Source organism: Bombina bombina, chromosome 5 (genome assembly GCF_027579735.1).
Source record: "Bombina bombina isolate aBomBom1 chromosome 5, aBomBom1.pri, whole genome shotgun sequence".
NCBI classification, from domain to species: domain Eukaryota; kingdom Metazoa; phylum Chordata; class Amphibia; order Anura; family Bombinatoridae; genus Bombina; species Bombina bombina.
In genome coordinates, this window is record NC_069503.1 from 381713779 (window position 1) to 381739047 (window position 25269).

Here is a 25269-nt window from a genome sequence, read left to right on the forward strand (position 1 = left end):
TCTTTATTTGGTTTGCTGATAACCTTGAAAGATGAAATCTCCCTTGTGGAGGAGAAGCTTTGAAGTCCAGAAGATATCCCTGAGATATGATCTCCAACGCCCAGGGATCCTGGACATCTCTTGCCCAAGCCTGGGTGAAGAGAGAAAGTCTGCCCCCCACTAGATCCGTTTCCGGATAGGGGGCCCTCTCTTCATGCTGTCTTAGGGGCAGAAGTAGGTTTTCTGGCCTGCTTGCCCTTGTTCCAGGACTGGTTAGCTTTCCAGCCCTGTCTTTAACGAGCAACAGTTCCTTCCTGTTTCGGAGCGGAGGAAGTTGATGCTGCTCCTGCCTTGAAGTTACGAAAGGCACAAAAATTAGACTGTTTGGCCTTTGATTTGGCCTTGTCCTGAGGAAGAGTATGACCCTTACCTCCAGTAATGTCAGCAATAATTTCTTTCAAGCCGGGCCCGAATAAGGTCTGCCCCTTGAAAGGAATATTAAGCAATTTAGATTTAGAAGTCACGTCAGCTGACCAGGATTTAAGCCATAGTGCTCTGCGCGCCTGGATGGCGAATCCGGAGTTCTTAGCCGTTAGTTTGGTTAAATGAACAACGGCATCAGAAACAAATGCATTAGCTAGCTTAAGTGCTTTAAGCTTGTCCATAATCTCATCCAATGGAGCTGTGCGAATGGCCTCTTCCAGAGACTCAAACCAGAATGCCGCAGCAGCAGTGACAGGCGCAATGCATGCAAGGGGCTGTAAGATAAAACATTGTTGAACAAACATTTTCTTAAGGTAACCTTCTAATTTTTTATCCATTGGATCCGAAAAAGCACAACTATCCTCCACCGGGATAGTGGTACGTTTAGCTAAAGTAGAAACTGCTCCCTCCACCTTAGGGACCGTCTGCCATAAGTCTCGTGTGGTGGCGTCTATTGGAAACATTTTCCTAAATATCGGAGGAGGGGAAAAGGGCACACCGGGTCTATCCCACTCCTTGCTAATAATCTCTGTAAGCCTTTTAGGTATAGGAAAAACGTCAGTACACACCGGTACCGCATAGTATCTATCCAGCCTACATAATTTCTCTGGAATTACAACCGTGTTACAATCATTCAGAGCCGCTAATACCTCCCCTAGCAATACACAGAGGTTCTCAAGCTTAAATTTACAATTAGAAATCTCTGAATCCGGTCTCCCTGGATCAGATCCGTCACCCACAGAATGAAGCTCTCCGCCCTCAAGTTCTGCAAATTGTGACGCAGTATCGGACATGACTCTCACATCATCAGCACGCTCTGTCCTTAGCCCAGAGCTATCGCGCTTGCCTCTTAATTCTGGCAATTTAGATAATACCTCTGTCATAACAGCAGCCATGTCTTGCAAAGTGATTTGTATGGGCCTCTCTGATGTACTTGGCGCCACAATATCATGCGCCTCCTGAGCGGGAGGCGAAGGTACTGGCACGTGAGGAGAGTTAGTCGGCATAACTTCCCCCTCGTTGTCTGGTGATAATTTCTTTACAGATAAAGATTGACTTTTATTCAAAGTGACATCAATACACTTAGTACGCATATTTCAATGGGGCTCCACATTGGCCTTCAAACATAGTGAACAAACAGATTCATCTGTGTCAGACATGTTTAAACAGACTAGCAATGAGACTAGCAAGCTTGGAAAATCCTTTCAAATAAGTTTACAAGCAATATAAAAAATGCTACTGCGCCTTTAAGAAGCACAAAAAAATTGTCACAGTTGAAATAACAATGAACCAAATCAGTTATAGCAACCAAATTTTCACAGTAAATGTATTAAGTTAGCAAAGCATTGCACCCACTAGCAAATGGATGATTAACCCTTTAATACCCAAAACGGATAATCAATTTAACAATTAACGTTTTTATCACAGTCAAACACACTGTCACAGGTCTGCTGTGACTGATTACCTCCCTCAAAATGAATTTTGAAGACCCCTGAGCTCTCTAGAGACGTCCTGGATCAAGGAGGAAGAAACAGGAAGACTGTGACTGAATTTTTACTGCGCAAAAAAGAGCTAAAATAGGCCCCTCCCACTCATATTACAACAGTGGGAAACCTCAGTTAACCGTTTCTATGCAGAAATATACGTCAGCCATGTGGAAAAAATCATGCCCCAAAAGATTTATCACCAAAGTACCTCACAAAAACGATAACATGCCAGTAAACGTTTTGAATATACATTTTAAAAGTTATGTATTGTTATTAATAAGCCTGCTACCAGTCGCTTCTACTGCAGTTAAGGCTCATACATTACTTCAGTATTAACAGTATTTTCTTAGTCAAATTCCATTCCTTAGAAAATTACTTACTGCACATACATTCATCAGCCTGATACCAGTCGCTACTACTGCATTTAAGGCTGTACTTACATTACATCGGTATCAGCAGTATTTTCTTAGTCAATTCCATTCCTTAGAAAAATATTCTACTGCACATACCTCGTCTGCAGGGGACCCCGCATGCTATTCCCTTTCTGAAGTTACCCCACTCCTCAGAATGTGCGAGAACAGCCAGTGGATCTTAGTTACTTCTGCTAAGATCATAGAAAACGCAGGCAGATTCTTCTTCTAAATACTGCCTGAGAGAAAAAACAGCACACTCCGCTGCCATTTAAAATAACAAACTTTTGATTGAAGAAATAATTAAGTATAAAAACTCCACACTCCTCTCACACCTTCCTACTATGTTGAGAGTTGCAAGAGAATGACTGGATATGACATGTGAGGGGAGGAGCTATATAGCAGCTCTGCTTTGGGTGATCTTCTTGCAACTTCCTGTTGGGAAGGGAATATATCCCATAAGTAATGGATGATCCGTGGACTGAATACACTTAACAAGAGAAATTGATAATAGGAGTAAATTAGAAAGTTGCTTAAAATTGCATGTTCTATCTGAATCATTAAAGAAAGAATTTGGGTTTAGTATCCCTTTAAGTGTTACTCATCGTGCCACTGACAATAACCATTGTCTCCTACTATCTAAACTCCAGTTTAAGAGACATTTTTTAAGTGTGGCTCAGTGGATATGGCATATTTAACCCCTCTTGTGACTGCATGTTTCACTCCAACGTATATGTTTCACCTTAATTATGGCTTTATAAAGGCCATCAATAGCAATTTTCTAATCTGCTGTGAGATGGCATTGAAACAGTGTCTCTATCACACACAAACACAAATCCAAGCATCCATGAGACTGCTTACTTAAATATAAAGATAAATTCATCTTTCAGTTTAAGGCTCAGTTCACCCACTAGATAGCATGTGACCAATGTAAAAAGTGCACATTTTATAACCTACAATCCAGCATTTTTACAGCAACCGTGTTGAGCCTGTGTCTCTGTCTCAACAAAATGTTAAACCAAGAAATCTATGAGATCTCCAATGCAAAAAGTAATAATCTTGGTATCATATGGATGGTACATTTTTTTGAATATTTAAAACACTAGACACTGAATTCCAATAAATTCAAATAAATAATACTGAGTTGTCAAAGACAATAAGAAGCAGGGTTTCTTTTCTTCAAATTATTGGATCACGTGACCTTTTAGATATACAGTGAGGGGAAACATTATTTGATCCCTTGCTGATTTTGTACGTTTGCCCACTGACAAAGAAATGATCAGTCTATAATTCTAATGGCAGTTTTATTTGAACAGTGAGAGGCAGAATAACAAAAAAAATCCAGAAAAATGCATTTCAAAAAAGTTATAAATTGATTTGCATTTTAATGAGTGAAATAAGTATTTGAACCCCTATCAATCAGCAAGATTTCTGGCTCCTAGGTGTTTTTTATACAGGTAACGAGCTGAGATTAGGAGCACTCTCTTAAAGGGAGTGCTCCTAATCTCAGCTTGTTATCTGTATAAAGACACCTGTCCACAGAAGCAATCAATCAGATTCCAAATTCTCCACCATGGCCCAGACCAAAGAGCTGTCCAAGGATGTCAGGAACAAGATTGTAAACCTACACAAGGCTGGAATGGGCTACAAGACAACCGCCAAGCAGCTTGGTGAGAAGGTGACAACAGTTGGAGTGATTATTCACAAATGGAAAAAAACAAAAAATAACTGTCAATCTCCCTCGGTCTGGGGCTCCTTGCAAGATCTCAACTCATGGAGTTTCAATGATCATGAGAACGGTGAGGAAACAGCCCAGAACTACACGGGAGGATCTTGTCAAAGATCTCAAGGCAGCTGTGGGACCATAGTCACCAAGAAAACATAAATTATGCTTACCTGATAATTGCATTTTCATCTGTGGGAGGAGAGTCCACAGCTTCATTCATTACCTGTGGGAATTAAGAACCTGGCCACCAGGAGGAGGCAAAGACACCCCAGCCAAAGGCTTAAATACCTCCCCCACTCCCCTCATCCCCCAGTCATTCTGCCAAGGGAACAAGGAACCGTAGGAAAATAGCAGGGTATAAATGGTGCCAGAAGAATAATATTAAATTTAGGTCTGCCCACCGAAGCAAACGGGCAGGAGCAGTGGACTCTCCTCCCACAGATGGAAATTAAGGTAAGCATAATTTATGTTTTCCATCTTAATGGGAAGAAAGTCCACTGCTTCATTCATTACTTGTGGGAACAAATACCCAAGCTCTAGAGGACACTGAATGAACAAAAACGGGAGGGTAAAAGGAGGAGGACCCTATACTGAGGGCACCACAGCCTGCAGAACCTTTCTCCCAAAAGCTGCTTCCATCGAAGCAAAAGCATCAAATTTGTAAAAAGTTGCAAAGGTATGTAAAGGGGACCAAGTAGCCGCCTTACAAATCTGCTCCATAGAAGCCTCGTTCTTAAAGGCCCAAGAAGAGGCCACAGCTCTAGATGAATGAGCCGTAATGCTCAGAGGAGGCTTATGTTCCGCTGTTTCAATGCGAAACTGAGGACACTCCTCAGCCAAAAATATAAGGACGTCAAAGAGGCCCTCTGACCTCCACACTACCTGGAAAGAAAACAAACAGAGAAAGAAGTTTGTCTAAATTCCTACGTGGCCTAAAGATAGGACTTCAAGGCACAAACCACATCCAGAATTACGTTGAAAGGAACCACAATCTCTTGATTGATGTTGCGAATTGACACAACTTTAGGAAGAAAACCTAACTTGGTTTGTAGAACAGCCTTATCAGCATGGAAACCAGATAAGGAGGGACACATTGCAAGGCAGTAATCTCAGATACTCTGTACGTAGAAGCAATAACCCGTATAAAAGGAACCCTCCATCACAATTTAATCTCTATGTCATGCATAGGCTTCCAACGGAGCCCGTGCAAACCTAAAGAACAAGATTTAAACTCCAAGGAGGAGCCTTAGATCTAAACACAGGTCTGATTCTAGCAGAGCCTTAACAAGTGACTCACATCAAGAAGCTCAACGAACCTCTTGTGCAGTAACAAAGACAGAAAATATAAAAGTATATAGAAGTGCGCTATGGAAATAATACTAAACACCTCTTTAAAAGACACTATCCCTACAATGTGTCAGAGTATCAATCTGACAAATGTTAAGCTTTAAGGGCTTACAGATAAAGAGGGCGCCAGAGGCCAAAGTATCAAACACCAAATTTTATCAAAAAACAAAACATTTATTAAAAACAAATAAATATATAACCTGAAAGGGACGTCTCCTTATAACGTAATGAATTAATATAATGCCTAAAAATTCTTTATGTTAAAAAATCATATATTTCATAAACAAAGAACAGTTAAGCTTATGATAATTGATTATCGGCTAATACATATGCTATATATCAAAAGATCTAGTGAACACAATATTAAAAAGGACGCTGTCTGTATATAGAAAGCTTAGATCAAAGTATGGCCCATATAGATTTTCCAGTTTGTTTGTAACAATCCAAAAGTTCAGTTTTGACAAGTTAATAATGGATATAGAACCTGCGTAGAACTTTCCAACTTTTAAATCGTATACACAGATTGACAATTTATATACTTTCCACCAAAAATATTCATGTAAGTGATACTTCCAATGCATATTAAATCACTGCATTAAATCTCTGTACTTTACCACTTCTATGGCTTTATATTCTTCGGTCAAACCATGGACCGGTCAAACCATAGTATGCTGCTATTTGCCTATACAGGAGACCAACGGACGAGACGTGACGTCAGACGCCGTCCCAACACGTGTGTGTTTGTGCTCACCAGCGGTCCATGGTTTGACCGAAGAATATAAAGCCATAGAAGTGGTAAAGTACAGCGATTTAATGCAGTGATTTAATACACATTGGAAGTATCACTTACATGAATGTTTTTGGTGGAAAGTATATAAACTGTCAATATGTGTATACGATTTAAAAGTTGGAAAGTTCTACGCAGGTTCTATATCCATTATTAACTTGTCAAAACTGAGCTTTTGGATTGTTACAAACAAACTGGAAAATCTATATGGGCCATACTTTGATCTAAGCTTTCTATATACGGACAGTGTCCTTTTTAATATTGTGTTCACTAGATCTTTTGATATAGACCGCATATGTATTAGCCGATAATCAATTGTCATAAGCTTAACTGTTTTTTGTTTATGAAATATATGATTTTTTAACATAAAGAATTTTTAGGCATTATATTAATTCATTACATTATAGAGAGACGTCCCTTTCAGGTTATATATTTATTTGCTTTTAATAAATGTTTCGTTTTTTGATAAAATTTGGTGTTTGATACTTTTGGCCTCTGGCGCCCTTTTTATCTGTAAGCCCTTAAAGCTTAACATTTGTCAGTAACAAAGACAGGGCCGATAATCTGTCCCCTCAGGGGACTTCCAGAAAAGTCCTTCTTCAGTTTATCCTGGAGAACAGAATAACTACGTCCTTCACAACTTATGATAGATGCGACGAGCAACCAGCTACGAGCTTGAATGAGAGTAAAAATAACACTCTTAGACCCTCTTGGCTAGGACTAAGCGTTCAATCTCCATGCAGTCAGCCTCAGGGATCTAGACATAGATGAACAAAGAGACATTGGTCAGCAGATCCCTGCAACAAGGTAACTTCCACGGAGGAGATAACAACATCCCCACTAGTCCGCAAACCATATCCTTCGTGGCCAAGACAGAGCAATCAGTATTACGGACGCCTGCTTGATTTGAGCCACTACACTAGGAAGTAGTGGTAACGGCCATAAAAGATAAATTAGATTGAACCTCCAAGGCACCGCTAATGCATCTGTTAGCTCCACCTGAGGATCCCTGTACCTCGACCCATATCTGGGTAACTTGGTAATGAGACGTCATAAGATCTTCCTCTTGCAAATCTCCGCAAACACTTGGGATGGAGAGACCAATCCCCCGGATTAAAGATTGTCTGCTGAGGAAATCTGCTTCCCAGTTGTAAACAACCGGAATGTGGATCACTGACAGCGAACAAATGTGGGTCTCTGCCCACTCCAGAATCCGAGATACTTCCCTCATAGCTAGGAAGCTTCTCGTTCCCCCCTGATGGTTGATGTAAGCCACCGAGGATATATTGTCTGATTGGAATCTGATAAACTGGGATGAACCCAGCAGAGGCCTTTAGAGCATTGTATAATGCCCAAAGATCCAAAATGCGATCAGGAAGGAGCTTTTCCTCCTGAGTCCATAGGTCCTGTGCCTTCCTGGCACCCCAGATGGACATCTCTTGGGACAAGTAATCTGGACAAAAACACCAAGAGAGCGATTTTCTTGATCGGTTGTCCAGAGAAATCTGTTGAGACAGATCCGAATGATCGCCGTTCCACTGCTTCAGTAGAAATACACTGGAAGTGCTGGTCCAGGAACACAAACCTTAGGAACTGGAAGTGGTCCTTGAGCATCCTTCAGATCTATCGTGGTCATGAACTGCCCTTCTCGAACGAAGGGAAGCATGGAAGCATATTGTCTCCCTCTTGAACAAGGGGACATTTAAAAACTTGTATAAGCACTTCAGGTCCAAATCGGACGGAAAGTTCCCTCCTTCTTTGCAACCACGAAAAGGTTTGAATAGTATCCCAAACCTCTCACTGCGATAGGCATCGGGACAATAATTCCTAAGAGGACAGATCCCATACGCACCCCAGCAGGCTTCCCTCCTTTCTTGTCAGCAAGACAGGAGAGAGAGGAGGAACTGCCCTTGGGCAGCTGAGACTTGAAACCTATCTTGTAACCCTTAGTTATGATCTCCAGGACCCATGGATCCTGCACGTCCCTGAACCAAGCGACAGTCTGCCCCCTACACGATCCAGAAGAGGACCGGGGACCGCCCGTTCATGCCGACTTAAACTCGGTGGGCTTCTTGCTCTGCTTGGATTTATTCCAGGACTGAGCAGGCTTCCAAGAGCTCTTGGTTTGCTCAGGCTTAGCGGAGGACTGCTGACATGGGCTTTATCAAAATTAAAAGAAAGAAAATTGTCCCTTAGACTCGTTCATATTTTCTTACGGTAGAAGGGCACCCTTGCCCCCTGTGACCATGGAGATAATTGAGTCCAGGCCTGGATCAAACAAAATCATTCCCTTAAAGGGAAGGGAAAGAAGTCTAGACTTAGAAGTCATATCCACAGACCATGACTTCAGCCAGAGCCCGACGGGTGTGAACAGAAAAAGCTGAAACCTTAGCATTTAGGCAAATAATTTGCACAATAGCATCACAGATAAAAGACTTAGCAACCCTCAAGGCCGTAAATCTTTCCTGAGTAATGTCGAGGGGACCTTTCCAACACGATCAAATCCTATAAGGAGTCACACCAGAACCGGTTGAAACAAATATTCCGTATGTTGAAACAACTTTCTAAACAGAATTTCCATCCTTTATCCATGGGCTCTTAAAACGAAGAGCTATCCTCAAACGGAATAGTAATACGTTTAGTAAGGGTGAAGATAGCGCCATCCCTTTTAGGGACGGAACCTCACAACTCCATAGAGAGTCCAGGAACATAGCCTTTCAAGTGAAACAGGTTAGTAGCATTGCTCCTGACATGGACTTTAGAGCAGAAAGCAGGCAGCGAAACTCGTTAACGCTAATTGCTTGTGGAGCTGTTAATCTGAGTCGGGATGTATCGCAAAAAGACTCTCATGCTCTCACTGAGAGGCTGGCAGGACTACTTAAAACTCCAGTCCTATTGCAAAGAGTACTACCCTCCATAAGAAACTACTCCGAATCTTCCGACACTTCTCTGCCAACCTCCTATGACAAAAGTCAAAGAATAACTGGGGGATGAGGGGAGTGGGGGAGGTATTTAAGCCTCTGGCTGCAGTCTTTGCCTCCTCCTGGTGGCCGAGTTCTTAATTCCCACAAGTAATGAATAAAGCAGTGGACTCTCCTCCCATTAAGATGGAAAACAATTGGTAACACACTACGCTGTAAAGGACTGAAATCCTGCAGCGCCCGCAAGGTCCACCTGCTCAAGAAATAACATGTACAGGCCCGTCTGAAGTTTTCCAATGAACATCTGAATGATTCAGAGGAGAACTGGCTGAAAGTGTTGTGGTCAGATGAGACCAAAATTGAGCTCTTTGGCATCAACTCAACTTGCTGTGTTTGGAGGAGGAGAAATGGTGCCTATGACCCCAAGAACACCATCCTCACCATCAAACATGGAGGTGGAGACATTATGCTTTGGGGGTGTTTTTCTACTAACGGGACAGGACAACTTCATCGCATCAAAGGGGACATGTACCGTCAAATGTTGGATAAGAACCTCCTTCCCTCAGCCAGGGCATTGAAAATAGGTTGTGGGTGGGTATTCCAGCATAACAATGACCCAAAACACAAGGCCAAGGCAACAAAGGAGTGGCTCAAGAAGAAGCACATTAAGGTCCTGGAGTGGCCTAGCCAGGCTCCAGACCTTAATCCCATAGAAAATCTGTGGAGGGAGCTCAAGGTTCGAGTTGCCAAACATCAGCTTTGATACCTTGATGGCTTGGAGAGGATCTGCAAAGAGGAGTGGGACAAAATCCCTACTGAGATGTGTGCAAACCTGGTGGCCAACAACAAGAAACGTCTGACCTCTGTGATTGCCAACAAGGGTTTTGCCACCAAGTACTAAGTCATGTTTTGCAATGGGGTCAAATACTTATTTCACTCATTAAAATGCAAATCATATTTATAACTTTTTTCAAATGCGTTTTTCTGGAATTTTTGTTGTTATTCTGTCTCTCACTGTTTAAATAAACCTACCATTAAAATATTAGACTGATCATTTCTTTGTCAGTGGACAAACATAAAAAATCAGCAGTGGATCAAATATTTTTTTCCTTCACTGTATAAATGTCAACTACTACTTCACAAGGAACTTGCCGTAGATTTACTAAAAAAATAAATTTATGCTTACCTGATAAATGTATTTCTTTCTTGACACCAGTCCACGGATCATCTAATTACTATTGGGAATATCACTCCTGCCCAGCAGGAGGCGGCAAAGAGCACCAGAGCAAAGCTGTTAAATATCACCTCCTTTCCCTCCCACCCCAGTCATTCAAACAAAGTAAAGGAGAGAAAGGAAGTAACAAGGTACAGAGGTGTCTGAAGTTTATAACATACTAACACCCTGTCTAAAAAACAGGGCGGGCCGTTGACTCATCGTGTCAAGATAGAAAGAAATTTATCAGGTAAGCATACATTTTGTTTTCTTTCTAATGACACGATGAGTCCACAGATCATCTAATTACTATTGGGAATTAATACCCAAGCTAGAGTACAAAGATGATAAGGGAGGGACAAGACAGGGAACCTAAACGGAAGGCACCACTGCTTGAAGAACCTTTCTCTCAAAAACGGCCTCAGCTGAGGCAAAAGTGTCAAATTTATAGAATTTTGAAAAAGTGTGAAGAGAGGACCAAGTTGCAGCATTGCAAATCTGTTCCATAGAAGCTTCATTTTTGAATGCCCATGAGGAAGCAAATGAGCCGTAACCCTCTCTGTGGAGGTTGCTGTCCAGCAGTTTCATAGGCAAAATGTATGATACTCTTCAGCCACAAAGAAAGAGAAGTAGCCGTAGCTTTCTGTCCCTTACGTTTTCCAGAGAAAACCACAAACAAGACAGAAGACTGACGAAAATCCTTAGTCGCCTGTAAATAAAATTTTAGTGCACGTACCATGTCCAGATTGTGCAGAAGCCGTTCCTTCTGAGAAGAAGGATTAGGACACAAAGAAGGAACAAAAATCTCCTGATTAATGTTCCGGTCAGAAACTACTTTAGGGAGAAACCCTAATTTGGTACGTAAAACCTTATCCGAATGAAAAATAAGGTAAGGAGAATCGTGTTGTAATGCCGAGAGCTCTGACACTCTAAGAGCAGATGAAATAGCAACCAGAAAAAAAAAATTCCAAGATAACAACTTAATATCTAAGGAATGCATAGGCTCAAATGGAGCCCCTTGAAGAACCTTAAGAACTAAATTAAGACTCCAGGGAGGAGTAACTGGTTTGAACACAGGCCTGACAAAACGATTGCACGTCTGGTATGTCCGCCAGACGTTTATGTAACAAAATAGACAAGGCAGCTATTTGACCCTTTAGGGAACTTGCCGACAATCCCTTCTCCAAACCTTCTTGGAGAAAGGACAGAATTCTAGGAATCCTAACCCTACTCCAAGAGTAGCCCTTGGATTCACACCAATATAGATATTTACTCCATATCTTGTGGTAAATCTTTCTAGTCACAGGTTTACAAGCCTGAATCATGGTCTCTATGACCGATTCCGAAAATCCCTGCTTGGATAAAATTAAGCGTTCAATCTCCAAGCAGTCAGCTTCAGAGAAACTAGATTTGGATGAAGGAAGGGCCCTTGAAGTAGAAGGTCCTTCCTCAACGGAAGTCTCCAAGGTGGAAGAGATGACATGTCCACTAGATCTGCATACCAAATCCTGCGAGGCCAAGCCGGTGCAATGAGGAACACCGACGCCCTCTCCTGCTTGATTCGAGCAATGACCTGAGGTAGAAGAGCGAACGGAGGAAATAGGTCTGCAAGACTGAAATTCCAAGGTACTGCCAGGGCGTCTATCAGTACAGCCTGAGGGTCCCTTGACCTTGATCCGTACCTTGGAAGCTTGGCATTCTGCCGAGATGCCATGAGATCCAATTCCGGCTGACCCCATTTGAGAATCAGGCTGGAAAACACTTCCGGATGGAGTTCCCACTCCCCCGTGTGAAAGGTCTGTCTGCTCAGGAAGTCCGCCTCCCAGTTGTCCACTCCTGGGATGTGGATCGCTGACAGACAGCAATTGTGGGTCTTCGCCTACTGCATTATCTTGGCTACCTTTGTCATGGCCAAGGAACTCCGCGTTCCTCCCTGATGGTTGATGTAAGCCATTGAAGTTATGTTGTTCCGACTGGAACCTAATGAACTGGGCCGAGGCTAACTGGGGCCAGGCCAGAAGAGCACTGAAGATTGCTCTCAGCTCCAGAATTTTTATGGGCAGAACAGACTCCGACCATCAGACCCATTACCTCCATACATTGAGCCACTGATGGCCGAGGAGAGGACTGAAGCACTAGGCAAGAATTGAAAATCTTTGATTTCCTGACTTCTGTCAGAAAAATCTTCATTGATAAGGAATCTATTATGATTCCCAAGAAAATTACTCTTGTATTTGGAACTAAGGAACTCTTTTCCAAATTTACCTTCCATCCCCGAGATCGCAGGAAAGATAACAACATTTCCGTGTGTGATCCTGCTTGTTGAAAGGATGGCGCCTGGACCAGAATGTCGTCCAGATAAGGCGACACTGCAATGCCCCGCAATCGGAGCACCGCCAACAGGGATCCAAGAACCTTTGAGAAAATTCTGGGAGCTGTGGCAAGGCCGAATGGAAAAGTGTTTGTCTAGAAATGCAAACCTTAGAAACTTGTGATGGTCCCTGAGGATGGGAACATACAGGTACGCGTCCTTTAAATCCACGGTAGTCATAAATTGACCCTCTTGGATCAAAGGAAGAATGAAACGAATAGTTTCCATCTTGAAGGATGTCACTCTGAGGAATTTGTTTAGACTCTTGAGATCTAAAATTGGTCTGAAATTTCCCTCCTTTTTGGGAACCACGAACAGATTGGAATAGAACCCCAGACCCCGTTTTTGCCTCGGAACAGGAACTATCACTCCCAGTTCACTTCGTAAGAACGCCTCTCTTTTTGTCTGGTCTACAGATAATCTTGAAATCAGAAACCTTCCCCTGGGAGGAAAGTTCTTGAACTCTAGTTTGTATCCCTAGGACACAATGTCCACCTCCCAGGGATCCTGAACATCAAGAACCTGTCTTTGATTCAATAGCAGGCTTTTTGGATTGTTTTCCCTTGTTCCAAGACTGATTGGGTCTCCAGGAAGGTTTGGACTGTTCCTGCTTCGAAGAGGAAGCGGGAGGATTTCCCTTGAAATTTCAAAAGGATCAAAATTACTCTGATGTCCCTTTTGTTTGTTTCTCTTATCCTGAGGGAGGAAATGGCCCTTTCCTCCCGTAATGTCAGAAATGATTTACGTCAAACAAGGTCTTTCCCTTGTAAGGAATCGCCAAAAGTTTAGACTTAGATGACACATCCGCAGACCAAGATTTTAGCCATAAAGCTCTGCGGGCTAGCACAGCAAAACCTGAAATCTTTGCTCCCAGTTTAATAGCTTGTAGGAAAGCATCCATAATAAAGGAATTGGCCAACTTAAGGGCCTTTATCCTATCCTGGGTGGAGTGTCTGTCCTAATAGATTCAGACAAGGCATTAAACCAGTATGCCGCTGCACTAGTGACAGTAGCAATGCACACTGCAGGTTGCCATTGTAAACCCTGGTGTACATACATCTTCTTAAGTAACCCCTCCATAGGATCCTTAAAAGCACAACTATCCTCTATGGTAATAGTAGTCCTCTTGGCCAGAGTGGAAATTGCTCCTTTCACCTTGGGTACTGTTTGCCAAGACTCCTTGATAGAGTCCGCTACGGGAAACAGCTTTTTAAATATAGGGGATGGAGAAAAAGGAATTCCCCGTCTCTCCCATTCCTTAGCAATGATCTCAGACACTCGGTCTGGTACAGGGAAAAACCTCCACCGAAGAAGGTACATCAAAATATTTGTTTAGCTTACTGGATTTCTTAGGATTAACTACGACCATGGTGTCGCTGTTGTCCAAAGTAGCTAAAACCTCCTTGAGTAACAGACGGGGGTGTTCTAGCTTAAACCTGAAGGATACAACTTCAGTATCAGCAGGAGGAATTACACTGTCAGAATCTGAGATTTCACCCTCAGATGCTACCGAAGTATCCTCCTCCTCTGGCTTCTGGGAGGGGATATTCGAAATAGCAACAACTGTGTCAGTAACCTCGCTTACTGAATGTTTACTTTTCCTCTTGCGCTTTCCCTGTAGCATAGGAAAAGCAGACAACGCATCAGAGAACGCAGAGGACATGAGAGAAGCAATGTCTTGCAACGTAACTCCAGGAGGAGTTAGAGAGGAAGCACAGGGCACTGCATGTGTGGGCGATACAAGTTGGGACACTTGAGGAGAAAGCTGCGGCATATATTGAACATTGTCATTAGACTCCTGAACAGCATCCGCCTTTGAAAATGTTGGCTCAGAAATAAGTCTATCCCTATAATTTAAAGTTATCTCAATACATGAGGAACAGAAAGGGATTGGTGGTTCCAAATTGGGATCAAAACATCAAATTATGAAATAAAAACCTTAACTTTTTAATAAAAATTAAAATAGAAAAAACTTTACTATCCTTTTAAATTTTAAACCATAACTTTTTTACTTTTGTCTGCAGAATGGGCTAATTTGCTAAATAACTATAACAGAACACCTCTACACCTCAGCTCTTTGCCCTGCTGCACCAGTACTTTGCAATCCCACTAGTCAAACGATCCAGAACTCAGCAGAAGATGAAGTGAGCCATTCTCTGGTCCTACAAACGCATGCTTTTAGCTAATCATGCATTTCTAGAAAGACCCTGTAATCTCTCTCCCTCTGGCACTCGGAAGTGAAGAGAAGTGGCGCGCAACACAGATTGCCGCCTCCCATAGCTTCGCCCATCGTGGGCGTTCCCAAAAAAAAAAAAAGAATCTCCCAGTCCGCATTTTGTCTTAAAGTTTAACTGTTGGGAGTAGTGAAACCACCTGAGCCTGATATCCTCAGCCCCAGTGCCTGCATCAAAGGCTGTCATAAATCCTCTCTATGTATAGGAGAGTTTAAGTGTCCCTCTTTATAAATAAAGTGCCCTAACTCTGAGCCCTTTATATAAGTTTGAAATAAAGTGCCCAATTTTTCTGAGTTTCTTTTTCCTTATTAGTCCCAGAAATAACAAAGTCAGCACTTACCTCACCAGGTTTGAGAGGTCCTCTCCCTCACATAGACCTGTGGAAAAGAAATAAAGACTGAGTAATTTTACTCAGGCTTTCAGAGTTAGGGCAGCATAAACTACATGGGAGACGCAGTGAGAATTATGTCCCACAAGTTCCCATTGCTCTAAAGCCACCACTGCCCTACTGAAGAGACTGATGTGGACTACATATACACCCTAGGACAAAGCAGCACAATCTTGCACTACTTAAAAAATAATAAAATCTTGCTTGAAGAATCTTTTACCAACACCTAACTTTACCACTTCCTTGCTCTAACATAGGCAAAAAGAATGACTGTGGTGGGAGAGAAGGGAGGTGATATTTAACAGCTTTGCTGTGGTGCTCTTTGCCACCTCCTGCTGGGCAGGAGTGATATTCCCAATAGTAATTAGATGATCCGTGGACTCATAGTGTCATTAGAAAGAAATATATAATTTATTTGTTTGCCAAACAGATATTCTGTTTGGACATTTTATTTTTTTAACCTCAATAAAATTTTAAAAAGGTAAAAAGGTAAAAAAGGGCTATTACATCTGTCAAAGAAGACATGAAAAGTAAGAAATGCTGCATATTACAATAAGTCCAAACAAATACAAAACCATACCTAAAAATATATTGTTTTTTTACAAGAAACTATTACCACAGAACTTTTTTTTAGAAGCAAAAATATGATGTGCATCAGTCAGTACTACATTACCCAGGAAACAAGATACAAAAAAGAATCTGTTTCTGGCACTGAATTCTTAGTAGCATCAAACCCAGGATTCTTTTATTTACACTGTCAGGTCGGAGCTACCATGTCAGGCAGCTTAATGCTCAATAACTTCTCATAGATACAACAGAAAAAGGCACACTGAGAATGGAATAAACCAAGAAAAAAATGGAGTAATTTCCTTTGCTGCTCAAGGAAAGTTTAGACAAAGTTGCCTTTGATAATCAACTGAACAAGCTGCCCTGAAAGCATCAAGGGATAGCGTAGGGATATATAGCAGGTGCTGTAGTTTATCACAAAACCGTCTAAAATAATTGGAAGTGACAACCAGCACTACCACAAATGATTTATTAGTCTTTCACTCAGCTTTTCAGCTTCCTCAGGGCCAGAATAAATAATTTACCAACTCTGTATCTTCCAATCATTAATTCTTCCCTGTGAATCCAAACTGCATTTAACTCTGCTGGGTATTCAGCTGAATTAAAAATACAATATGAAGATTTTTTCTTCTTCTTCTAGTGTATTGTTATTTAACGGTGTCCAAATATGAAATAATTGAAATAGATAAAGCATTGTGATGATTGACCCTTGCAAAGAATTGGGCAGAAAAGAGTTTTACATCACCCCATCTAAGATATAATTAAAAAAAACAGCAGATACTGTAAAGGCATGAGACCTGATCTGCACATGTTTTTTTTTACAACATGCAGAAAACAATGAATAATACAAATGTAACAGGCTACTATCAACCAAAAGAACATACACATTCTATATCAATAGTGTAGTGCCCCATGGCATACACAGGGTTAAAGGGACAGTCTAGTAAAAATTAAACTTTCGTGATTCAGATAGGGCATGCAATTTTAAACAACTTTCCACTTTACTTTTATCATCTAATTTGCTTTGTTTTCTTGGTCTTCTTGTTGAAAGCTAACCCTAGGTAGGCTCATATGCTAATTTATAAGCCCTTGAAGGCTGCCACTTATCTCAGTGAATTTTGACAATTTTTCACAGCTAGACAGCGCATGCTCATGTGTGCCAAACTGATAATATTGTGCTCACTCACATGGAGTTATTTATGAGTCAGCACTAATTGGCTAAAATGCAAGTCTGTCAAAAGAACATAAATAATGGGGCAGTCTGCAGAGGCTTAAATACAACTTAATCACATTGGTAAAAAGTATATACAAATAACCGTGTTGGTTATGCAAAACTGGGGAATGGGTAATAAAGTGATTATCTTTTTAAACAATAAACATTCTGGAGTAGACTGTCCCTTTAAGGCAAATGTCAGAACAGGTAGAAGAGGGTTAAACAGAAAAGAACTGGTAGCAAAAACATAAGTTATTACACATTTGACTAGTACGCTAATGGCTCATGGTTATACAGAAATCAGAGGCTTTTATAACACCTGACAAGAGCATGTTTTATACAAAGTTGCAAATCCACACTGAAGTGGCATACTGTAGCGCATAATTGTTTGTCTTCAATTAGAAGTAATGTAGGTATGGAACTGCATTGCCATTCCAGTGAACAGCTCTTGCAGTATCACCTCTGAATGGCTGTACCTCCCCATGTTTAAAAATAGAATACACAAATAAATAAAGAACTAGAAAAAGAGCTAGTGTGGCACCTTCATTATTTGTAATGGAGAAAGAAACATGCATCTTTAAACTTAAAGGGATAGTGGGATGTATAGGATTAAGCAACCCTGCACCAGTCACCAGTTTGGCACTGAAAGGGTTAACTGGCCCTTTCTACTCCAACCAGGTTCTCACAGTCTTGTCACACCAGGAAAGCCTGTGATTTAGTTCAGTGGGTGCAAGGGTTAACAATGTCTATCTCGTATATTAGTTTCACCTTTTAAGTTGCATTAGTGAAATAAATGAACTTTTGCACAATATTCTAATTTTTCGAGTTTCACCTGTAAACTCTGAATCCATGGTTTAAATTACTTATAACTTTTTGTTTTATTATCCAGTACATGTACCAATATAAGCAATCCCCTTGTGACATAATGAGGATTATTCTGATGCCAAATATGACGTCTATCACATGATTTGCCAGAGTGTTATAAATGTGATTAAAACATGCTTTACAATATACTAGAGCTTTACCTCTGAATTACCTAGGGCCTGAGCCATGGTAGGGACAATTTTTCTATCACTTCTGTTGACATCCTTGCATCATAAAAATCGCTGTAGTAAGTAGACTTGATTAACTCCTGCATCCTGTTGAACCAGGTGCAGATAAAAATGTAATGATCCCATAAGTTTGAGTTTTTTAATGTGTTTTAAAGTTTTACTTTTAAATAGATTTTTCTATATACACACAACATTATATATATATTGTTCTATCAGTTTGCTTTTTTAATTTTGCACGTGTAATAACCTGGACAACTCACCATGGTGGCAAACTGCTGATCTTGTTAAAACTACACTATTTGCTATAGAAAAGCTATGTAATCAAGAGGTAGTGGCAGAGGGGTAGAAGAATAAGTGTCCCTGCAGTTACTTTAAGTGCAAAAAACGTATCAGCTGCTTAACCCCTTTAAGGGAGTTGTCTGCTAATAATTAACTGCTCCATAGGTACAGAACAGTTCTTATTTACCAACAATATTCCTTTAAAATAATGTTTTAAGCACATCCCCCCTAATTTCCAAACTGACTAGGATATCTAAAAGCAAAAATCTCTTAAAAGCCCTAAAAGTTATAAATAGGTCACTAGAGTGTGCAGCCAATGGTCGTGTAGAATATAACAGTATTCTGCACTTCCATTTCGAACGGGAACTGAAAAGCTCCCAATTTCAGAATTTAATTACAGGAAAAGGGGACAAAATAAATAATTTCATATTCATATTACCATCTCAAAGTGTTTAATGTCTCTTTAAACAATCCACACTTTATTGTGTAAAAAGTTATACTCAACTGCTGCTCAGCTGCAGGTAAAAAAAAATAAAAAAATAAAAAAATTAAGAAATGAACAGCAGCCAATCAGCATCAGCAGTGCTGAGGTCATGAACTCTTTTACTGTGATCGCATGAGATTTGACTTAAAGTGAAGAGAAATTTTGTTCATTCATAATTCGGATTTCTAATCCTTTTATACTTTCAAATCCAGTCGCTATATTTTTGTTATTAAAAAATTTGTTATTTATATACTTTTAAAACTACATTTTATTTACTGTTGGCTTCCTATTCTCCTCCCATTCAGAAGTTCCGGCTTTCAGATGCAGTGTTGTATAGAGCGGTCCCACCCGCGGGCGTTCTATCAGTTTGCTTTTTAAATTTTGCATGTGCCATTTCTATCATTAATTTGTTAATGCGCATGCGCTAAACGTGGACACGCTCGCTTGGCCGCAAAGAACTACAAAATGCTACGCATGCGCATATTGAACAATCCATGCTTACGTCAATTGACGGCCGCCTGACGGCCAAAGAATCAATTGGCTGCTTAAACAACGTGATCGTTGTTAAGAAAAAAAAATAATAATTACGGGTTGATTTTCAGATAGGCTATTCGAGGATAAAAACATAATCTATCTAAGGTAATATTAAAATATAAAAGTATTGATGAATGAAATAATAATAATTTGGATTGATATATCGATTTATTTATTACAAAGCGTTTAAGTTTACCTTCACTTTAACTCTCATGAGATTTCATTGTAAACTTCCTTAAGCTGAATAGGGAAATAAGATGAGACTGCAAGTAAGCTTGCTCCTTCCGCTGTCCCGGGACAGACATACTGATTTGTTGCTTAGAAGTCCTTTACAATGGGATGTGGCTACTGAGAAACTTTTGAGGTAAAATATCTTTCTTTTTTACATAGAGATGTTCAGGTGATATTTTCTAGTCAGCTTTTTACAGCTATACTGCATCACTTTCAAGTGTTTAAACATTTGGGTATTATGGCCCTTTAAGTGTGCAATAGCATTATCGCTAAAAAAACAAAGTAAATACCTTAATTAAAAAATACTTTATTGCTAAAAAATGATAACCATCATCTTTTTGCAGGTGTTATGTGATATATATATATATATACACACACACACATACATACACACTATATATATATATATATATATATATATACACACAGATACACACATATATATATATATATATAAATGAGAAAGAGGTACATTTGATAAAATAAACTCTTTTTTCATTAGTATGCCCTTTGTGAATCAAGTTTTATTTTGACTTTTGTGCCCCTTTAAAACAAAAATACATATCCATGTAAAAAAAACACACATCAAATGAGTAATATCTGCCCCTTATACTCCCAGAAATATATAAGTTGTATCCACACAGAAAAGACAAGAATTAGCCAGTTGCAGAAAAGAACACTGAGAAAGTGTATTGCTTTTAAAGAGTAAACGAGGACTAGATGAATACGCCTAAGTTTACCGCTTCATCTCAGGAGAAAAAAAATATATTTCAAATTTTGAAAGAGTTTTCTAGTTTAAAAAAATAACAATAAAATGAATGTGCTTTCTACCCCCTCTTACATGTTTTAACCTAAAATTGAATTTTCTGATGATTTCCTTATGTCTGAAACAATTCAGCAGTTAAAATTTGGATGTTTTTCCTAAACCTGATATCTTTTCCAAATAACATTTTTAAGGCCTTCCCACTTTATGTCAACTTTACATTAATTCTCCCCCACGGTGGATGTCCCAGATTAAGAAAATGGTGTTATCTACTGATGATTCCAAGGCCTTTAAAAATATGATGGAGAAGACAATGGAGTAAATCTCAATCTTGGCAAGGATTTCAGCCATTAAAGGGATGGTCTAGTCAAAATTAAACTTTCATGATTCAGATAGAGCATGAAAATGTAAGCAACTTTCTAATTTACTTCTATTATCAATTTTTCTTTGTTCTCTTGGTATCTTTATTTGAATGCAAGCTTAGGAGCAGGCCCATTTTTGGTTCAGGACCTTGGTAGCACTTGTTGCTTGGTGTCTAAATGTAGCCATCCAATCAGCAAGTGCTACCCAGGTTCTGAACCAAAAACGGACCGGCTCCTATGCTTACATTCTTGCCTTTTTAAATAATGATAGCAAGAGAATGAAGAAAAAATAATAATAGGAGTAAATTAGAACGTTGCTTAAAATTGCCTGCTCTATCTGAATCATGAAAGTTTAATTTTGACTATACTATTCCTTTAAGGCCACTGAGTGTTGATCCTCTAATTTTCTCCAGTCTGTATCTGATTTACCTGATTCTCATGCAGTTTTGCTATTTCTTTCAGATTTGTCTAAAGTAACCTTTCTTTCCTACTACAGAGATTATCAAGTTTAAAGCTAAGGCCACCATGGCCACTGTTTCAGCATCAATTTCAAGGATGTGGCCATGGTTGAGTCTCTGCAGCTCAGCAAACCAAATCACAATGAAAGTGAGGCAGTCCAGGTGCCTTCAGTGGGAGCCAGACTTTACCTAAACTTATCACAAGGTGGTACCTCAACCCAAAGAGATTCCGCCACATCTACCGGACGTGTTTGGACAGATGCTGTAGAGGTTGCGGTGAGGAGAGTTCCCTTCCTTTTTGGTCCTTGTTAATGGACGGTATCAGACACTTGCATGCTCACTTCATGCATGGAAATATCCAGATTTCTTATAAACTGAAACTTTTTAATGACTAATTGTTCTAAGTGTTTAATACCGAGGTACTGGAAGAGAACAGAGGTACCCTCTCTTTCAGATGGGTGGATCTGGTTTTTAATACTGATTATAGAAAGAGCCCATTACAATTTGAAAGGAAAATAAGAATTTTTTTTTTTTAGATATGGAGTTTTATTGGACTTAATTGCTAAATTCTAAAACTTAAACATACCTTTATATGCTACACCATAAGAAGAGAGTGACCTTAGGTATTACATATTATACATATTAGGTCCACTGCCAATGGACATATTTTTTTCCTCTCTTATCTTTAATCTAATCAATCATTAATCTAAATGTATTGTATTTCAATTGAGTGCAAAACTTCCTTTTTTGAGGCATTGATATGTGGTTCCACCTATTAGATATATTTTTTCTCTTTTGTCTTCTTCCTTTTATTATTATTTTTATAATACTCATCCTGTACTGAACTGAGTATTTTATCTGTATAATCTCCTACGAATCCTGACTTTTTGCTTAGAAACCTTTGATTGTCGTAGCACAATTCTTTCTCTTATATTGATTATTATAAAACATTGTTCTATTTTTTATTTAAAAACTTATAAAGATAATATAATTAAAAAAATATGTTTGTTACAGATGCCTGGGTTCAATAGGTTCTTTTTTTTTGTTGGTATCTTTATTTGAAATGCAAGAATGCAAGCTTAGATGCCGGCCCATCCCTGGTGAACAACCTGGGCTGTCCCTGCTGATTGGTGGATAAATTCATCCAATCAAAAAGTGCTGACCAGAGTACGAAACAAAACAAAAAAAAGCTTAGATGCCTTCTTTTACAAATATAGTTATCAAGAGAACGAAGAAAAAATAGGAGCAAACTAGAAAGCTGCTCAAAATCGCCTGCTCTATCTGAATCACAATAGAAAAAAATGTGGGTTCAGTGTCCCTTTATGATTTTTGTAGTGCTATTTTCTCTTTCTTCATTTGTACTTATACTATAGAGAATTTCAAGAAGTCTGCAAAGCAAAGGAAATCTTCAATGGGAATCATAATAACTAGGTTTCATAGACGTAGAAATAAGTGTTTTAAACTACCCTATTAGGGTTTTTTTTTTTCAAAGGAAATGGGGATTTCAATTGCTGAAGTACTAAATGCACCATAAATAACGGGGGGGGGGGGGAATAAAAATGTATTGTTAGACATAACCTCAAAGCAACTTTAAACACGCTGGGAAGGGACAAAGAACACTTGGGTATACTGTCCTATAAAATCCCTAGAGTGGGTAAACCAGTACGGAAAAAATTCAAAGGCCTATCCATAGCACTGACTCCAGTTATCAAGCTACACACTTGGCAGTAAAATTTACTTATGTTGAAAGCAATGTGAACACACAAAAAAGCCATATTAAATTAGGTTTCAGATTATGTACGGTAATTTAAAAAAAGTAAAAGTTAAGCAAATAAAACTAAAAGAAAACCACTAAAAGAAATGTACAACAGTGAAGGCATGAGATATCCTTTTTTCCTCTAAAATACTTTCATAAAGCAGATAGGCAAGGTTTCCTAAAGTTTAAAATTTTGGATGATTCTTAGTGGCCTTTAAACCATTGTTGTAAAGAGACAAATATGGTGGATAAAAGCTAATAGGGAAGCTTGATTAGTATGTATTCCAAATATTATGGGTTTACAGCAAGCGGACATGTCCAAAACCAAAATTTAGCCTTGGCATCAAACAGCTTTGAAATCTGCAGTCACATGCTTACTTCACTAAGAATAATCCTGATATCCATATGCCACCAAGGAACAAATATATAACCATTAATAACAATGGAAAGTGTGCTCCTCCTAGCTCGAGGCACAAGGTCAGCAGTTTTCCCATCACGTGGAGTATATATAAAAATAAAAAAAAGTCCACAATGAAGCCATAAATCCATCCAGTGGTGTATCATAATTTCTGGTGATTAGTTTTGCTATGAAAACCAAGCAGTAAGCCTTTCAAAAAACTGAAAACCTTGATAGTTAAGGAAATGCCAGAATCTGGAATACAATGCTTTGTCATCTACACAGTAAATTAAAGCTCAGATACAATGCAGATGTTAAAGTATGAAGTGCTTGTTTTTTATGGCCAGTTATCCAATAAGTTACCAGCACCAAAAAGCTTTAAATGCAATCCTGATACATCAATCTACAACAAATCAGTTGGATGTGGTACACAGCAGCTTCATCTCGCCAAGTCCACCTAAAACTGCAAGCTTTACAGATGTAGCTGTTGCATTGTTCTATCCCTGTGATTTTTCCACCCATATATTAACTGAGGAAGTGTGCATCACTCATGTCATCCAAACAAGCATCCAGATCAAAATCATCATCTGCTTCCAACCTTCTGACCTTGGTTGGAGTACCTGTGAAAAGCTTATCTTGGGAAATGGATGGTGTCTCTGGGCAATCGTCTTCCTCTGTAGCACAGGGTTTCAGTTCACTGCCTTCTTCAGAAGGGAGATCCCATGCATACAAAGCAATCTTCCAGAGCTTAATTTGTTGGTCCCATGATCTACGGCTGTACTTTTTAAACTTATTTGGTCTCCTGGGATGAATACCTTTTTCCTGAAGATTTCTTGGTACTTCAGTAATATATTTGTCATATGCAATGGTATTCTTTCCATAGTTTATTTGCTTCTGTCGTCTCATGAGAACAAGAGGATCAGTTTCCATCTCTCCATGAGTTGAAGAATCCTTTGAATCGGAGCTGCCAGAGGACGATCACCTCTCTCTTCCACCAAATTCGTTGATCAGAAGTTTCCTCTTGTACCTTGCCATATCTATGTCAACTGTTTGCTTTAGCATTTCCTCTTCAACTGCAAATCCACAGTCTTTGCATCTTGCCACTGGCTGGTGACCTTCTGGAGTTGTAAAACTGTCATCTCGTTTTTCAGGTGTTTCAGGTCGCTCTTCATCAAACACAGTGGAATCTGTATCATCTTGTTTCCTCAATTTGCCATCCGACCTGCGCTTTCTTCCTTGAGACCAACGAGACGGAGGCTGTGAACGGTGTCTGCGCTCCTCCATCCTGCTGTTCCACTGGTGAGCCATATCTGCACTTCCCTTCTAACCTGATGATAACTTCTGGGGGAAGCGCACCACAAACTCTGCTCCTTAAAGCGTTTCCTGGCGCCGGAATATACCACTATCCAATAGAAAGAAGAGCTGCTATACACTAGTATGCAGCATCGTCTTTAAAACAGTGTTCTCTAAACCATAGCCACAGCACCTTTAATGAGAAAGCTTCACTTCGGCGTCCTACGACAATAGGTTCTTTTAATCTTCTAAAATTTCAAACAGTTCCACTTTTTTCCTACTTTTTAACATTATCACTCCCAGACAATTCACAAAAATTTGGAAGTAGTTTCTCGGTTAATCGACAAGCTCCTGCACAAAACAGTAATACAATATTTGCAAGTTTCCAAGCAGATTCATGAGTTCTAACGGCCCCTATGCCGAACCAAGAAGAAGGGTGGATCTCATGGATCTCAGTTGTTCTCTGTCCAAAAATTCAGGACGGTATCGTTGCTCACTGACATAAATTAGATTCCTGTTCAAGCTGACAACAGG

General features: G+C 39.7%; 1 protein-coding gene and 1 pseudogene across 2 annotated transcripts in view; both read right to left on the reverse strand.

Moving 5' to 3' along the window:
* The window catches only part of TBC1D5 (TBC1 domain family member 5), a 1730009-nt gene that overhangs the window by 1527711 nt on the left and 177029 nt on the right, over positions 1–25269 (reverse strand). The window lies entirely within an intron of this gene.
* LOC128660394 (histone RNA hairpin-binding protein-like) lies at positions 23506–24752 on the reverse strand (annotated as a pseudogene).